The sequence below is a fragment of the Triticum aestivum genome, chromosome 2A (genome assembly GCF_018294505.1).
Source record: "Triticum aestivum cultivar Chinese Spring chromosome 2A, IWGSC CS RefSeq v2.1, whole genome shotgun sequence".
In the NCBI taxonomy this organism is placed as follows: Eukaryota; Viridiplantae; Streptophyta; class Magnoliopsida; order Poales; family Poaceae; genus Triticum; species Triticum aestivum.
Window position 1 is genome coordinate 741,226,047 of NC_057797.1, and position 9,760 is coordinate 741,235,806.

Genomic DNA, 9,760 nt, shown 5'->3' on the forward strand with positions numbered 1-9,760 from the left:
CACTAATTGAAACATAAAAAACACAATCATAACAATAGCATAATTGTGCTAACACTCAAAAACAGGAAGCAAAACCAAAAACAAATTTTATTTATTGGGTTGCCTCCCAACAAGCTCTATAGTTTTACGCCGTTAGCTAGGAATAAAACAAGGATCTAAGTTTTGTCATCCTTGTTTCGAGATCCATAAGATGCCCTCATGATTGATTCATATGGTGGCCTAATTATTGTTCTAGTAAAGTGTTCCATACCCTTCCTCAAAGGAAATTGGAACTTAATATTTCATTCTTTCATATCAATCACGGCACCAATAGTGAGTAAAAACGGTCTATCAAGAATAATTCGACAAGACGGATTGCAATCAATATCAAGAACAATAATCTATGGGCACATAATTCTTATTTGCAAAAATAAGAACATCATTAATTCTTCCCATAGGCTTTTAATAGTGGAATCCGCCAAGTGCAAATTCAAAGACACGATTCAATATCGGTAAGACCAAGCACATGACATAAAGATTTTGGAATTGTAGAAACACTAGCACCCAAATCACGCAAAGCAAAACACTCATAATTTTTAATCTTGACTTTGATAGTAGGTTCCCATTCATCATGCAATTTTATAGGAATTGAAACTTCTAGTTCCAATTTTTCTTCAAAAGCTTTCATCATAACATCAACAATATGTTTAATAAAAGATTTATTTTGTTCATAAGCATGGGGTGAATTTATCATGGATTGCAACAAAGAAATACAATCAATCAAAGAGCAACTATCATAATTAAAGTCTTTGTAATCCAAAAGAGTGGGCACAACACTAGTTAAAGTTTTGACCTCTCCAAACCACTTTTATTAATTTTCTCAACAAGATTTTCACCCTCTGAATCATTGGGACACCTTCTAACTAAAGTTGACTCTTCTCTGGTCCCTTTTTCATCAATCTTAACTTTACTAAACAAGGAATCAATAGAAGAAACACCAATAATTTTAAGATCTTCATCACTTTTGTCTTCTAATGATACTGGTTTGGCGGGCATTTGATTTACTAAGGTAGCTTGTGCATCAGATATTTTCCTAGCAAAATTTCGGCAAGAGCATACTTAGATTGGAGATTGTAAACTTCTCTACTAATATCATCAAGTTGTGTAATAGCATCTAGCACAACGGAGTGCTCCTCAAGTTCTTCACTAAAATACTTGTTATGCTCAAATTGTGTAGTCATATATTCCTTAGTACTTTTCTCGATTTCAAGCAAAATATTTGGGTAAGGAACATCATAGTATTTTCTGTGAGGCATCATGACTACTGTCGGTGTTCTGGGAATGGGGGTCCCCAGACTTGCCTGCCTGCGGCCTGCGGCGTGGCTCAAAGGGGGGCCCAGCGCGTCCCATATTCACCAACACAAACCCAAGACCCTCGCGAGGGGCCAAGCCTCATGGGGGGGGGGACGACACGGAGCTTCCTCAAGCGCGGCCTCGTCAGGCTGGCTCACGAGGAGGCGGAGAGATCAAGGCGGGGTACCTCACGAGGTGCCCGTGACGCAAGCCATGACGACCGGGGGCGCCAGGCGGGTGCCAGCCCGCGCAGCGTCCTTCCTTCCTCTTTGGTGCAAAGGGGGCAAGCGCAGCCGTGGAGTACCGAGGCATCAGGCAAAGGTTGCCATTTCGGTGCAACGAGACCAAGACCAGGAGGACTATGAGATGAAGGATACCGTGGAGCCCAAGACGGCGTCATCACCAGAGCTTTGCGCAGGCGAAGACTACTTTTGCCAGGGTAGCTAGTACTAGCTGTCCCCCTTCAAATTAGCCCGCCATTGTTGGCTCCCTTCCCGCTTGATATTTGGGAAGAGGACCAGGGCCCTTATAAATAGGATCAGCCACCCGCTAGACAGGGGGGAGGACGGTCGGAGAAAAGGAGAGAGAGAGAGAGAGAGAGAGAGAGAGAGAGAGAAGGGTGACTGAGCTCCTCCTAGCAGTTCATCGCCCCGACCAAGAACAGACCCTCGCGAGGCTGTTCTTCCTTGTATTGTTCATCATCATCAGCCCAAGAGGCAATCTACCACACCACACACTGGAGTAGGGTATTACACCACAACGGTGGCCCGAACCAGTATAAACCCTGCGTCTCTTGTGTTGTTCTTTCCTTAGTTTAGATCTTGGCGAGGCGGAGGGGTGCAGGTAGGTAGGAGGCGAAATCTCTGTGCACACCCCAGTGTTTGAACCTCAAGGGTCTGCCAGAACCTGAAATCCGACATTTGGCGCGCCAGGTAGGGGTGCGCCGGAGTCCACCTTCTGCCGCTTCGCGCCCCATCGCGTTGTCATCACCATGTTCGGCGACCAGACGGGCAACCCAGATCCGTGGGCGGCGTGGCCCGCCTGGGCAGAGCCGCTTGCCTCGGGCGACCCCGTGCCCCAGGCAGCTCGCGGTCCGCAGGGCGCTGCGGGCCGCGCGCAACGCGGACAGGCTTCGACAGCTCTCACGCCGCGGCAGGCGCGGTCGGCAGCAAGGTCCTCCAATCGCGCCGCGACTATGACGGCGTACACTCGCAGGGAGCAGGCGAACTCGAGGGCCGCGCTCACAGTGGCCCGAGAGCTGCTGCAGTGCAGGCTGCTGGAGGGCGGCCACGACATGCTGCTGGAGCGAGTGGCAGAGCTCCTGGGCTTCGCCGCCTCGGGGGCTCACCCCTTCTCCACCCAGCTCCTATCTCAAGCCCAGGGCGGCCCGCGCGGGGACTCCGTGCGCGCCCGCGGGCTCCAAGGCTACTCCGACGCCAGCGAAGTTGTCAGCGCCGGACCGGCGGCGGCGCTGCCCCCGCTCCCGGTCCGTGAAGAAGAAGGACTCGACGCGACCCGCGGCCCCAGTGGGCAGCTGCGCTACCACCCAACGGTGGGCGCGTCAGGAAGGACCGCGTGGCATGCGGGGCATTACGGCGTGGCATTCGGGATGACGGCGCCGGACGAATACGTGCCCATCATGATGGACCAAGGACACCCACACGAGAGCGAGCAAGGCTCGCTCCTCAGCCCAAGCTGGGGGGATGAGGCGCCAGAAGCTGAGCCTTTCCGGGAGCCCCGAGATGGTCCTACTGGCCACGCTGGGGGCAATGGTTATCGGGTACCGCTAATCCTTCAGGAGCAGGTATATGCTAACCATGGATCACAGGAGGTGCAGGTCGCCACAGCGAGCAGCTGCCCCGCTCCCACGGTCTCCTGCCCCTCGGGAGGAGGGCGCAGGGGGCTGCAGGAGAGGGGCCGGGATCCGACATCACCATCGCGGCGTTCGGAGCAAGGTGCTCTCAAGAGGTAGGCCCTCCGCTGGGGAGGTGCCCCAGAGCCTGCCCCCGGCGGAGGACCCGTGGTCGTTGGGGGAACCGCGGGCGACCGCTCTACCCCATCGGCGGTGTCCTGGTTTCCGGTCATCGTTGATGGCACTAGAGTGTGGTGCAAGGCGGGGCCCTCATCTGGCGATATGAAGCAAGGCCAGTACCTGTGAAGAAGGCCCAGTGCCTATGAAGCTCGCCGCCCTGTGACACTCTCACGTAATAATGAGTGGGGCTGTACACGCCCCGGAGTCTCAGGGGTGCTGGCCTCAGGCCCTGGGGCTCCCTCCCATGCCCAGTGGCAGCACTTAGCTCCATGCTGGTGAGAAGACGTCCAAGACTAGACTAGGTGCCGGACGCGGCCTTTTGTTTGCTTTCATTGCTCTTCCCTTTGGTTGTCGCTTTCCCCCGCTGGATTCAAGTTGGATTCGAATTTGAGATTTGCGTGTGTTCGGGGAAGGGGTGCTTAGTCTCGTTTGAGCAATTTCTCGCGTTTTGTTTACCGCTTTGCCTCAGCTGCCTCCCCTTGCGCGCAGCCCAGACTGCCGCAGACGTGACCTCTTAGGAGGGTGTTTTACTGCAGATCCTACGAACCCAGTCAGGGAACACTCAAGACACCACAACCTCCCACAGGCTGCCTCAGGGCCAGCACGGGACAAAGGTAAACTAGCCGACCAGCACGTCGCTTGGGCCAACCACTTGGCACGGGCGCATGGGCAATGTCGCGTCTACTAATATGATGAACACACGTTTTACACAAGGGGACCCACTTCAAAATGCTCTCACTGCAATCAGGCCGAAGCCTGAGCTCTATTCATGCAGGGTAAGGAAGTAGGAGCGATGCACAATCAGTCGGATGAATCCCCCAATGCGTTCTCAGGAGCTCCACCCGGGCCGTTGCTGGCGTTGCTGAACCCGCCATCACTGTCCGCGTCGCCGTCAGCGGCATCAGGGCCGTTCACCACGCTGCCCTCGATGGCCACCACGATCGCGTCGTCGTTGTCCGAAGCGTAGGCCCTGATAAGAGCGTCCACATTGTCCTCCACCCAGCGCGCCAGGTCGCCTCGGACGGCCTGGGGGACTGGGGCGATGACGACGTCAAAATCGAAGCGGGGATCCATGTTCTGGAGGTGGCTAAAGATGCGAGCAAAGGCGCGCCCAAGCAGGCCGCGGCTCCTCTCCTCCACCAACCTGTCAGCCCTGACCAACCGCGCCTCCAGCTGCATCACCATGTCAGTGAAGAACTAAAGATTGCCAGCATAGCTGACTGCGTGCGGCTCGCTAACGGCCGCCTCGCAGATGTTGCCCAAGGCTGCGTTGGCTCTCTCCCGGAGCGTGGCAAGCATGGGGCCATGCTCATGCTCCAGGATCCGCCGTTGACGGATCTCGTCTGCGTTCTGGCCCGCGACGACATCAGCCTCCTCCACCCGCTGGCGGAGAAGGAGCACCTCGGCCTGGGAAGCGGTCAACTCACCTTGTGCCAACTCAAGAGCGGCCCGCCGCGTAGCCTCCTCCAGCTTGGCCCTCAAGGCAGCAGTCCTGCCTTTAGCTTTGGCCCGGATTAACCCCAGCTTCTTGTCGAACTCGTGCTCGAGGTTCAAATTCGCCATCACCACTCGACGTCTGACCTCCTCCAGGACGCGGGCCTCCCGTGCGGCAACATCATCCTCTGTCTGCATCACCAAGCGCTCCCTCGTCTCCAGACGCTCGTACTCACGGGTGCGTTCGGCGTCTTCCAGCGTCAGCGCCTCCTCACGCTTCTGGAGCTCTGTTGAGTCGCCGGAGGCCACCTTCATCGACGCGAGAGCTGCCTCGTGCAGCTCCACCTGCTCCTCCAGTGAGTGGCACTAGGCCAGGAGCTCTCGAGCCCGCTCCTCCATTGTCGTTCGCCGCCGGTCAGCTTCCCGAGCCTCCTCAGCGGCCCAAGATCGGGCCTCCCGAGAGGCCACCAGCGACGCCTTGGCCTCTACCTCGTCAAGATCGCGCTGGCAGCGCGCAAGGGCGATGGCGCCCTCCAACTCGCGCCTCTCTGCAGCCAGGCGCAGGCCCTCGGCCTCAAGGCGTGCGTCTCCATCGGCAAGCTCCTCTCCAAGCAGGCTTACCGCATCAGCCGCCCTTCGAAGGAATCCTTGGTGGAGAGCGCGACGCTCCCGAGCACGCTCGAGCACGTCCTCCACACCATCATCTGCCCCAAGCAAGCGCCGGGGGCCGCGAGCCAGCACTCCCCCTCTGGGCTGGGGGCTGGCACCCTCGCGATGGCCGGGCACGCCGCGTCAGAAGCCCGGCCGGGGGCCAGCCCATCCCCAGGTGAAGAGCACAGGAAGTGCCTCAGCCGATCGCAATCCACGACTAGGCGAGAAGCCCACGGCAGGCTGGCTATGCCACGAGAAGGCCCGCGAAGGATCGCGAGGTGCGCGGGGCCACGATATGCCTCGGGATGGTTCACCTCGTTAGTCGCCCTCACCACAAGGGCTCCACTGCTTGGAGCGCTTGAGGACGGTGGAGGGGGCGAAGCCAAGAGGGACGGCTCCTCGGCCGTCTCCGCAAGCTCGGCTGGAAGGGGCCTGCGGAGCAAGAGTCGGTAAGAGCAACAGAAGGATCGGGAGCTGGGAAAGGAGAAGGCTTACTCATCAGTGGCGAAGTACTTCCTATGCTTCAGCAGGCGACAAGGGTAATCGTCGCCCAGGGCCTCCCTTCTCTTTCGGAGGGCCTAAAAGTCCATGCGGAAGCGGCCTAAGAGTCGGGCGCAGGGATCAACCTGCGACGAAGATGGAGCGTCAAGGCGATCCGCGTCAGGGGCGCCTGCCTGGCGTGCGCCGCCAATCGCCTCGCCAAGAGAAGCTGCCGGAGCCTCGGTGGCCTCGGTCGAAGGCGTAGAGGGCAGCCGCTTGTCACCCTCGGCCTCGGCGGCACGGGCACCGATAACTGCTTCCTCACGAGCCTCGCCCGGCGCTGTCACCCTGCCGGGAGCCCCCTCAGCCTCTGGTGCCTCGTGCCTCCCTGCTCCGCCACTTGAGGAAGAGTCGCCTGGGCCAACGGGAAGGGCAGTCACCACCACTGGGTTCTCATGAGGCCCCTGAAGGCCGGCGGGGCGTGGCCCCCACTCATCGAAGATAGGCATCTGCCTCGCGAAATCGCCCCCGCTCTGGCAGAGGTACATCAAGGCCCCTCCCTGTTGAATACTGCCAGGGTTGGGGTCCCCCGTCAGGGTCAAGAGCGCCGCCCTCAGCACTTCAGGCGTCAGGTCCTCTTCCTGGAGCCTCATACGATCATCACGCCCGCTGAAGGCCCACATCCGGCGGGAGTGGCGCTGGAGAGGAGCGACGCGGCGTAGCAGGAACTCCTTCACCACCTTGGGCGCTGTCGCGCCGAGCAACCTCAAGAACGTGAAGCGGTGCCAGACGAAGACGAGCCGGGGGCTCTCAAGCGTCTCCTGGCCCCAGCCCGAATTGGGGACAGCAGGCGAAGTTGGCTCCGACAGCAGGGGGCTGGGCACCCCAGCATCCACATACAGCCACCACTCGCGGAACCCAGCCGCGGGCGGAGGGAGCTTGAAGTCAATCCCAGAGGCCGCCATCTCAGGCGCGGCAATGAAGCTCACACACGCCCAGCATTGGGTAGGGTCAACAAGGCGCAGCGAGAAGAAGTGGCGCAGCAAGGCAACCGAAGGAAGGATGCCCATCATAGCCTCGCAGACAAAGGCGAAAACCGAAAGGAGAGTGATGGATTCAGGACCCAGATGCGTCATGTGGATCTGATAATGGGAGAGCACGGCATTGAAGAAATCAGAAAAGGGAGGAACCAGACCCGCCCACAGGGCGTCGGCAAAATACGGGACCTAGGTGGCTATCCTACCGATGGAGAAGTGGGACGCGGGCCAGGCCGTCGTCCTCCCGCATTCATTAAATATGGTGGCCAGAGCCAAGCTGACCTTGCCCAAGCCCTCAGCGGGGGCCGCCAACGGCGGCGGGCAAGGCGGAGACACGGGTTTCTGCCCTCTTCCCTTCTTTGTCGGAGCCATGGCGATGGGAAGGGGGGAAGGTTCGAGATTGAGTTGAAAACAGAAACCGGAGTTCGAGCAGAGGAAGGACAGAGGGCGCTCGAGCAACCAAACAGGGGAACGACTGTGTACGACTACGGGTCCGCCTAGCATGGCGCAAGATAAGGAGGGCGTGGGGGAACAGTGCCGCCCACGTCCAATCAACCGCCATGCGGTGCCCAAGGCCGCAGGCTGTTAGGGCCCGCGGCGCTTCGCCCTTGCCCTTCCGCCTCCCTGCACGGCCAAGTCCGGGCGTGCCTTGGGGCCGGGGGCTACTGTCGGTGTTCTGGGAATGGGGGTCCCCAGACTTGCCTGCCTGCGGCCTGCGGCGTGGCTCAAAGGGGGGCCCAGCGCGGCCCATCTTCACCAACACAAACCTAAGACCCTCACGAGGGGCCAAGCCTCGCGGGGCGGACGACATGGAGCTTCCTCAGGCGCGGCCTCGTCAGGCTGGCTCACGAGGAGGCGGAGAGATCAAGGTGGGGTACCTCACGAGGTGCCCGTGACGCAAGCCATGACGACCGGGGGCGCCAGGCGGGTGCCAGCCCACGCAGCGTCCTTCCTTCCTCTTTGGTGCAAAGGGGGCAAGCGCAGCCGCGGAGTTCCGAGGCATCAGGCAAAGGTTGCCATTTCGGTGCAACGATACCCAAACCAGGAGGACTACGAGACGGAGGTCACCGTGGAGCCCAAGATGGCGTCATCACTAGAGCTTTGCGCAGATGAAGACTACTTTTGCCAGGGTAGCTAGTACTAGCTGTCCCCCTTCAAATTAGCCCGCCATTGTTGGCTCCCTTCCCGCTCGATATTTGGGAAGAGGACCAGGGCCCCTATAAATAGGATCAGCCACCCGCTAGACAGGGGGAGGACGGTCGGAGAAAAAAAAAGAGAGAGAGAGAGAGAGAGAGAGAGAGAGAGAGAGAGAGAGAGAGAAGGGTGACTGAGCTCCTCCTAGTAGTTCATCACCCCGACCAAGAACAGCTCGCGAGGCTGTTCTTCCTTGTATTGTTCATCATCATCAGCCCAAGAGGCAATCCACCACACCACACACTGGAGTAGGGTATTACACCACAACGGTGGCCCGAACCAGTATAAACCCTGCATCTCTTGTGTTGTTCTTTCCTTAGTTTAGATCTTGGCGAGGCGGAGGGGTGCAGGTAGGTAGGAGGCGAAATCTCCATGCGCACCCCAGTGTTCGAACCTCAAGGGTCTGCCGGAACCCGAAATCCGACAACTACGCAAACAAGATTGCACTCAAAAACAGTTCCGGCAAGAAAACGGCGAACGGAAAAGAGAGGCGAATAAAACGACAATTTTTTGTGAAGGGGGGAGAGGAAAACGAGAGGCAAATGGAAAATAATGTAAATTGCGACGAGATGAGATTTGTGATTGTAGCGACCCGACCTCAAGCGGTCAAGTCTCTGTGCTTTAGTGTCATCCATGGATCGGTAATGTTGACACACACAGTACTCGAAGGATTTATAACAGAGTAGCAATCACACACTTATTACATCGAATGTCTCAAAAAGAGAACTTATTACAATAAATATGGCTTAAGGCCATCTTATACGATAACAGCAGAAGGCTTGGAAGATAAAGTGATTCCATCAACTCCAACGGCATCACTGAGCTGCACGGCAATGACCTAGCGAATCTTACTCCTCGTCTGAAAAGTCTGCAACGTGATATGTTGCAGCCCAAAAATGGGTCAGCACATGGAATATGCTGGCAATGTAACACAGTAGAGCAATGAACAGAAATAATGCTAACACTATATGCATATTTGGCTGGTGGAGGCTTTAGGGTTAATAAGTTTTGCGAAAAGCCAATTTTTCCCTACAACAAAGGAATAAGTTTTATTTTAACTATCATGGTAGTTGAAAGATCATTGAGAAGGTTCCTCCAACTCAATCCCAATTAAAGTAGTTCATTAACCCAACAAATTAATTTAGAGTGGTGAGATACCATAGGAAAATCCAAGTACTAGATACTCAAGATGTCCATAACCGGGGACACGGCTAACCATGATTAGATTGTACACTCTGCAGAGGTTTGTGCACTTTTCCCCACAAGACTCGATCTCCTCCATTGGATTTCTCACACTACATGATGTTTGAGAAATGGATGAACGAGACACAATCTTTCAGAAGCATTTACTCTTTACTCTGGGTGGATAGTTACACCTACTTTCCCTCTACATCTGCTAGCCCACCGCTGAAAGAGGTCGCACAACTTACTCATACTATGCCAGAGCACATAATGGCTTGTGGCTGCACACAGAAGTTTCTAGCATGAATAATCTTAAGATCCCTTTGAGCCTGGGTGGCGGGCCGTAGGATGATCACACGGGTACTCCGGGATATCCTAGGACAACACTGGATTCTCCAGGTGCCCAAACAAGCAATCC